The following is a 6318-nucleotide window of genomic DNA, read 5'->3' as shown; positions in this document are numbered from 1 at the left end:
TTCTTGAACTTCTTTGCCATCTCTATCTTTTACAAAGGATCTCTGCTCTAACGTGACACTTCCTACGTCTTCCATAGGCGCTCAGAGCCCGGGAAAAAACAGAATGTCGTCATCCCAGCCCCAGGCTGAAACACATTATCACCTTTCTCAAGTGGCCGATCAAGGGACTGTGGGCTTAGGCGCGTGACCTGGCCGCCCCCGTCTTTGTGATTTTTCCTCTGTTTGCCAAAAAGGAGATTCCCGGTCGGAATATTATCGCTTTTTTACGAGATAAATTGCATAAAAATTGATTTTAAACAGCGGTTGACATGCTTCGAAGTACGGTAATGGAATATTTAGAATTTTTTTGTCACGAATTGCGCCATGCGCACGACCCTGATTTACCATTTCGGATAGTGTCTGGGTGCACGAACAAAACACCGCTATTCGGATATAACGATGGATTATTTGGGACCAAACCAACATTTGTTATTGAAGTAGCAGTCCTGGGAGTGCATTCTGACGAAGACAACAAAAGGTAATCAAACTTTTATAATAGTAAATCTGATATTAGTGAAGGCTAAACCTGCCGGGTGTCTAAATAGCTAGCCCGTGATGGCTGGGCTATGTACTTAGAATATTGCAAAATGTGCTTTCACCAAAAAGCTATTTTAAAATCGGACATATCGAGTGCATAGAGGAGTTCTGTATCTATAATTCTTAAAATAATTGTTACGCTTTTTGTGAACGTTTATCGTGAGTAATTTAGTAAATTGTTAGCAAATTCCCCAGAAGTTTGCGGGTGGTATGCTAGTTATGAACGTCACATGCTAATGTAAAAAGCTGTTTTTTGATATAAATATGAACTTGATTGAACAAAACATGCATGTATTGTATAACATAATGTCCTAGGTGTGTCATCTGATGAAGATCATCAAAGGTTAGTGCTGCATTTAGCTGTCTTCTGGGTTTTTGTGACATTATATGCTAGCTTGAAAAATGGGTGTCTGATTATTTCTGGCTTGGTACTCTGCTGACATAATCTAATGTTTTGCTTTCGCTGTAAAGCCTTTTTGAAATCGGACAGTGTGGTTAGATAAAGGAGAGTCTTGTCTTTAAAATGCTGTGAAATAGTCATATGTTTGAAAAATTGAAGTTTTTGTATTTTTGAGGAATTTGTAATTCGCGCCACGCCTATCATTGGATATTGGAGCAGGTGTTCCACTAGCGGAACGTCTAGATGTAAGAGGTTAAACAACTCCTTTGTAAGATAAATGTTTTAAAATTGAACATGTATGGAAACAGGTGAGTTAACACTCCTCAGTTAGCAGGCTCAAGCAAGCTAAAACCCACACGGTAGCAAAAACTGAATTGAATTGGGGATTGGGGATAGTTTAACCAAAAAATGCCACAAGAACTAGAATTGCCTTATGTGTATCCCACAAAAAAGGTTCACTGCTATAAGCTAACTTTTTTTGATGAATTTTGTCTAAATTCCCAAAATTCCCAGGCTTAACTTCCCACGGAAAATTTCCAGAAAAATTCCGACCCTTTGCAACCCTAGCCTCAACCCACATCCAGAGTGCAGCTGTAACGTTAACTGGTGTTTGCTAACTTCTATCGCTGCTTCATCCGCGGTTACAGCACCCTGATGCACTCTCACGTTTGTATAGCCCCGCTGCTACTCCGGCTGACCCCGCGACCATCCTCCCTACCTCCTGTCTAGCAGTTGCACTCGTCTGGAGTATAGAGCACCTGGTTCAAAAGGCGCAGCATTCCCAGCCAGACCCCTGGGGTGGGGGGGTCCACCTCACCGAATGTTCGTTCTGGACTCTGCCCATTCCCCGGTCCCGTCGGATCCTGGCTTTCATCCGACAATGCTTTTGGTGGCCTTCCATGGTTCCTGATGTCTTCGCATTCGTCACAGCCTGCACTGTGTGTGCACTAAATAAGACTCCGCAGCAAGCTCTGGCTGGCCTTCTTCAACCACTCCCTGTTCCTCACCGCCTCTGGTCCCATATCTCTGGACTTTGTTACTGGTCTTCCTCCGTCAGATGGCAACACCACGATCCTGATGGTGATCCTGATTTCCAAGATACCCTCAGCCAAGGAGATGGCTCAGCTCAGGGTGCAGCACGTCTTCTGGATCCATGGACTTCCAGTCGACATGGTCCCCAATCTAACGGCCAGTCGGAGCGAGCCAATCAGGACCTGGAGACGGCTCTTCGTGGCCTCGTCTCCGCAACCCCACCACCTGGAGCCAGCAAGTCGTGTAGATGGAATACGCCCGTAACACCCTTCCCTGCTCGGCCACTGGTCTCTCACCCATTGAGTGTTCCTTGGGATATCAGCCCCCACTTTTCCCTGAGGAAGAGGAAGAAGTCGTACCTGGAAGAGAGCCCGGGCCGCTCTTCTGAAGACCACATCCAGGTATCGGCAACAGGATCGCCACCAGACTCCTGCTCCCCGCTATCGGCTCGGGCAGAGGGTATGGCTTTCCACTCTGGACCTGCCCCTCCGGGTGGAGTCCCGTAAACTTTGCCCCTGTTTCATCGGCCCTTCCCCATCTCTAAACTCCTTACCCCTCTGATGTTCGTCTTCTGTTGCCCTGCACCCTCCGTATACAGTACTTCCCACTTTTCATGTGTCTAGGATTAAAACTCTGTCATACAGCCCTTTGTTTCCTGTTTCCAGGTCCACCCCTCTCCCCTGTCTCATCGACGGCTAACCGGCGTACACAGTGAGGCGTCCCCTGAAGGTTTGACCACGGGTCAGGGGATTCCGGTACCTGGTTGACCGGGAGGCTTATGACCCGGGGGTGAGGTGCTGGGTCCCAACTAGGGACATCCTGGACCCAGCTGTCTGCGCTGAGTTCCACTGCTGGCATACCGGACAAGCATGTATGTGCCCAGGTAAGAGGCCTTCACTTACCTATTTCCTGCCCCTTGTACTATAATAAACTCTGAGACTCGTACTAACCGTCTCTACTATCTGTGTCAATTTTTTTCTCTTGTTTTGTTTGCTCTTTTCCATATTATGTCTATATCTGATAAGTTACCCAGGATAAGGATGAAAATAACCTATTTTAATATATGTTGCCTCAGAAATAAGGTTAATGAAATCAATAACTTGTTAACTTCTTAAGGATTGGTGGGTCCCCACGTAATGGTTGAGCTAACGTAGGCTAATGCGATTAGCATGAGGTTGTAAGTAACAAGAACATTTCCCAGGACATGGACATATCTGATATTGTCAGAAAGCTTACATTCTTGTTCATCTAACTGCACTGTCCAATTTACAGTAGCTATTACAGTGTGAGAATACCATGCTATTGTTTGAGGAGAGTGCACAGTTATGAACTTCAAAAGTTATTAATAAACCAATTAGGCACATTTGGGCAGTCTTGATTCAAAATTTTGAACAGAAATGCAATGGTTCATTGGTTTAGTTTAAAACTTTGCACATACACTGCTGGATATCAGGACAGCGATCACTCACCTCAGATTAGACTAAGATTTTTTTACGACGCACAAGACATTCTCCAAACACCCCACAGGGCCGACATCCCCGTTATTTGCAAGAGGAAGCGACGCAGGTACAGAGGACAAAGAGCCGGATGCCTGGTCAGGACCCGGAGAAGTCGACTGGGAAAGCTGCCATTACTGTCAATACTACTCGCCAACGTGCAATCATTGGACAATAAATTATACGAGGTACGATCACGAATATCCTGCCAACGGGACATCAAAAACTGTAACGTCCTATGTTTCATGGAATCGTGGCTGAATGACGACATGGATATTCAGCTGCACCGGCAAGATAGAACAGCACACTCCGGTAAGACGAGGGGGGGCGGTCTGTGCATATTTGTAAACAACAGCTGGTGCACGAAATCTAAGGAAGTCTCTAGATTTTGCTCACCTGAAGTAGAGTATATGTGATAAATTGCAGGCCACGCTACTTCCCTCGAGAGTTTTCAGCTATACTTTCGTGGCTGTTTATTTACCACCACAGACAGATCCTGGCACTAAGACCGCACTCAGTCAGCTGTATAAGGAAATAAGCAAACAGGAAACCACTCACCCAATGGTGGCGCTCCTATTGGCCGGAGACTTTAATGCAGGGAAACTTAAATCAGTTCTACCAAATTTCTATCAACATGTTAAATGTGCAACCAGAGGGACAACAATTCTAGATCACCTCTACTCCACACAAAGAGACGCGTACAAAGCTCTCCCTCGCCCTCCATTTGGTAAATCAGACCACAACTCTATCCTCCTGATTCCTGCTTACTAGCAAAAATTAAAGCAGGAAACACCAGTGACTCTGTCTATAAAAAAGTGCTGAGATGAAGCAGATGCTAAACTACAGGACTGTTTTGCTATCACAGACTGGAACATGTTCCGGGATTCTTCCGATGACATTGAGGAGTACACCACATCAGTCACTGGTTTTGTCAATAAGTGCATCGAGGATGTCGTCCCCACAGTGACTGTATGTACATATCCCAACCAGAAGCCATGGATTACAGGCAACATTCGCACTGAGCTAAAGGGTAGAGCTGCCGCTTTCAAGGTGCCGGACTCTAACCCGGAAGCTTACAAGAAATTCTGCTATGCCCTGCGACGAACCATCAAACAGGCAAAGCGTCAATACAGGGCTAAGATTGAATCATACTACACCACCTCTGACGCTCGTCTTATGTGGCAGGGCTTGCAAACTATTACAGACTACAAAGGGAAGCACAGCCGCGAGCTGCCCAGTGACACGAGCCTACCAGATGAGCTAAATCACTTCTATGCTCGCTTCGAGGCAAGCAACACTGAGGCATGCATGAAAGCATCAGCTGTTCCGGACGACTGTGTGATCACGCTCTCCATAGCCGATGTGAGTAAGATCTTTAAACAGGTCAACGTACACAAGGCTGCGGGGCCAGACGGATTACCAGGACGTGTGCTCCGGGCATGTGCTGACCAACTGGCAGGTGTCTTCACTGACATTTTCAATAAGTCCCTGATTGAGTCTGTAATACCAACATGTTTCAAGCAGACCACCAAAGTCCCTGTGCCCAAGAACACAAAGGCAACCTGCCTAAATGACCACAGACTCGTAGCACTCACATCCGTAGCCATGAAGTGCTTTGAAAGGTTGGTAATGGCTCACATCAACACCATTATCCCAGAAACCCTAGACCCACTCCAATTTGCATACCACCCAAACAGATCCACAGATGATGCAATCTCTATTGCACTCCACACTGCCCTTTCCCACCTGAACAAAAGGAACACTTATGTGAGAATGCTATTCATTGACTACAGCTCAGCGTTCAACACCATAGTACCCTCAAAGCTCATCACTAGCTAAGGATCCTGGGACTAAACACCTCCCTCTGCAACTGGATCCTGGACTTCCTGACGGGCCGCCCCCAGGTGGTGAGGGTAGGTAGCAACACATCGGCCGCTCTGATCCTCAACACTGCAGCTCTACAGGGGTCCGTGCTCAGTCCCCTCCTGTATTCCCTGTTCACCCACGACTGCATGGCCAGGCACAACTCCAACACCATCATTACGTTTTCTGATGACACAACAGTGGTAGGCCTGATCACCGACAACGACGAGACAGCCTATAGGGAGGAGGTTAGAGATCTGGCCGGGTGATGTCAGAATAACAACCTATCCCTCATCGCAACCAAGACTAAGGAGATGATTGTGGACTATAGGAATAGGAGGACCGAGCACACCCCCATTCTCATCGACGGGGCTAAAGTGGAGCAAGTTGAGAGCTTCAAGTTCCTTGGTGTCCACATCAACAACAAACTAGAATGGTCCAAACACACCAAGACAGTCGTGAAGAGGAAACGACAAAGCCTATTCCCACTCAGGAAACTAAAAAGATTTGGCATGGGTCCTGAGATCTTCAAAAGGTTTTACAGCTGCAACATCGAGAGCATCCTCACTGCAAGGCATTTCAGAGGGTACATTTACATTTTTGTAATTTAGCAGATGCTCTTATCCAGAGTGACTTACAGTAGTGAATGCATACAATTCTTTCCGTACTGGTCCCCCATGGGAATTGAACCCACAACCCTGGCGTTACAAACACCATGCTCTACCAACTGAGCCACACGGCCCAGTATATCACTGGGGCTAAGCTGCCTGCCTGCCTTCCAGGACCTCTACACCAGGCAGTGTCAGAGGAAGGCCCTAAAAATTGTCAAAGACCCCAGCCACCCCAGTCATAGACTGTTCTCTCTACTACCGCATGGCAAGCGGTACCAGAGTGCCAAGTCTAGGACAAAAAGGCTTCTCAACAGTTTCTACCCCCAAGCCATAAGACTCC

The 6318-nt window shown here is 46.8% G+C and overlaps 1 non-coding gene across 1 annotated transcript; it reads right to left on the bottom strand.

The window, feature by feature from the left end:
- Positions 1-6035: 6035 nt before the first annotated feature.
- Positions 6036-6109, bottom strand: trnat-ugu (transfer RNA threonine (anticodon UGU)). The gene has a single exon. It is a non-coding gene; the product is annotated as a tRNA-Thr (tRNA).
- Positions 6110-6318: the final 209 nt, after the last annotated feature.

The sequence above is a fragment of the Salmo salar genome, chromosome ssa12 (genome assembly GCF_905237065.1).
Source record: "Salmo salar chromosome ssa12, Ssal_v3.1, whole genome shotgun sequence".
Lineage (NCBI taxonomy): Eukaryota > Metazoa > Chordata > Actinopteri > Salmoniformes > Salmonidae > Salmo > Salmo salar.
Note: the sequence above shows the minus strand (reverse complement) of the source record. Positions and strands in the feature narration are given on the sequence as shown.